The sequence below is a fragment of the Suricata suricatta genome, chromosome 2 (genome assembly GCF_006229205.1).
Source record: "Suricata suricatta isolate VVHF042 chromosome 2, meerkat_22Aug2017_6uvM2_HiC, whole genome shotgun sequence".
In the NCBI taxonomy this organism is placed as follows: Eukaryota; Metazoa; Chordata; class Mammalia; order Carnivora; family Herpestidae; genus Suricata; species Suricata suricatta.
The window spans coordinates 152,373,931-152,376,326 of record NC_043701.1 but is presented as its reverse complement, the minus strand read 5'-3'; positions in this window follow the sequence as shown (position 1 = coordinate 152,376,326).

Here is a 2,396-nt window from a genome sequence, read left to right as displayed (position 1 = left end):
TGCCATGTAATACTCCATTGTATATATATATATATATATATATATATATATATATATATATATACCACATCTTCTTGATCCATTCATCAGGTGATGGACATTTAGGTTCTTTCCATGATTTGGCTATTGTTGACAGTGCCGCTATGAACATTGGGGTACATGTGCTCCTATGCATCAGCACTTCTGTATCCCTTGGGTAAATCCCTAGCAGTGCTATTGCTGGGTCATAAGGGAGTTCTACTGATAGTTTTTTAAGGAACCTCCACACTATTTTCCAGAGTGTCTCCACCAGTTTAAAAATCTCTGTCCTCATCAATTCTTGGTATTGTCAGATTAACTTTTCTAATAAATGTAGTGGATGTATAGAATATCTCAAAAAGGTCTTAATCTGCATTTTTAAAAACCAAATATTCATTAGGAAAATGCAAATCAAGACCACAAGGAGACACTACTGCATATCCATTAGGATGACTCCTATCAAAAAACCAGAAAATAATAAGTGCTGGTGAGGATGTTGAGAGATTTTATATTTCTTGTGCACTGTTGGTGGGACTATAAAATGGTACAACTACTGTGGAAAACAGTATGGTGGTTCCTCAAAAAATTTAAACTTTTTTTTTTAATGTTTTATTTATTTTGATACAAAGAGAGACAGAGCATGAGAGGGGGAGGGGCAGAGAGAGAGAAGGAAACACAGAACCGGAAGCAGGCTCCAGGCTCTGAGCTAGCTGTCAGCACAGAGCCTGACGCGGGGCTCGAACCCACAAATGTGAGATCTGACCTGAGCCAAAGTCGGAGGCTCAACCGACCAAGCCACCCAGGCGCCCCTCCTCAAAAAATTTAAAATCACACTCCCGTATGATCCAGTAATCCCTCTTACATACACAGAGAAGAACTGAAAGCAGGATCTCTAAGAGAAATTTGCACATCCATGTTCACAGCAGCATTATTCACAATAGCCAGGAGGTGGAAACAACCTATATGTTTACAAGTAGAGGAATGGATAAACAAACTGTGGTATACAAGTACAATAGAATATTACTCCATTTTTTAAAAAAGAAGGAATTCCTGTCATATGCTGTAACATGGATAAAGCTTGAGGACAAGTGAAGTAAGCTGGTTACAAAAAGGACAAACACTGTAAGGGCGCCTGGGTGGCTCAGTTGGTTAAGCCTCCGACTTCGGCTCAGGTCAGATCTCACGTTCGTGGGTTCGAGCCCCATGTCAGGCCTTGTGCTGACAGCTGGCTCAGAGCCTGGAGCCTGCTTCCAGTTCTGTGTCTCCTCTCTCTCTGCCCCTCCCCTTCTCATGCTCTGTCTCTCTCTGAATCAAAAATAAATAAAACATTAAAAAAATTACAAAAAGGACAAACACTATATGATTCCACTTATATGAGTGTATTTGTTTGTTAGGGCTGCTATAATAAAAGGCCATAGTATGGGTATATATATTTCTATACCTTAGAAAAAATAAGTAGAAAATGTAATTTAAAAGTCTATTGTGGACAATTTCAAACATACACAAAAATAAGGAGAATAGTATAATGCACTCTCATGTATCCATTACCAGCTTCAAAAATTGTCACTATTTTGCCATTCTTTTATCTCTTCCTTCATTTGTAAAATAAACTATTTAAAATTATTTTTATTAATTTTTAAACAAAACATCATGTAATTTTACTAGTAAATATTTAAATATAAGTTTCTAATACATAAAGGTCTTTTTTTTTTACCATAATGAACACCATTTAAGCCTATTAACCTAACCAAATTAACATCAATACCTTAATATCATCTAATATTCAGCCCATATTAAAATGTCTCCAGTGTTTTTTACAGTAGTTTGAGAAGCCATATATATATTTTTAAAAAATTTTAATGTTTTTAATTTAGTTTTTGAGAGACAGAGAGAGGCAGCACAAGTAGGGGAGGGGCAGAGAAAGAAGGAGACACAGACTCTGAAGCAGGCTCCAGGCTCTGAGCTATCTGTCAGCACAGAGCCTGACGCAGGGCCCGAACCCACAAACTGTGAGACCATGACCTGAGCCGAAGCCAGACGCTTAACTGACTAAGCCACCCAGGCGCCCCGCCATATTTTTAAAAAAGACACTTATGATAGCAATAAAACTAGAATGTGCAAGACCTTTATGAAGGAAACCATAAAACTTTATTGAAATTCATTAAAGACGACCTAAATAAATGGAGAAATATGCCATGTCCAAGGATGGGAGGACTCAATACACTTAACATAGTAATTCTTCCCAAATTGATATATAAATTCAATGCAAGTCTCATCAAAATCCCAATGGGGTTTTCAAGTAACTCAAGATGGATTCCAAAATGTATAGATGGGAGATCAAATGTCAAAAAAAAAAAAAAAAAGCAAAGAAGAGTTAG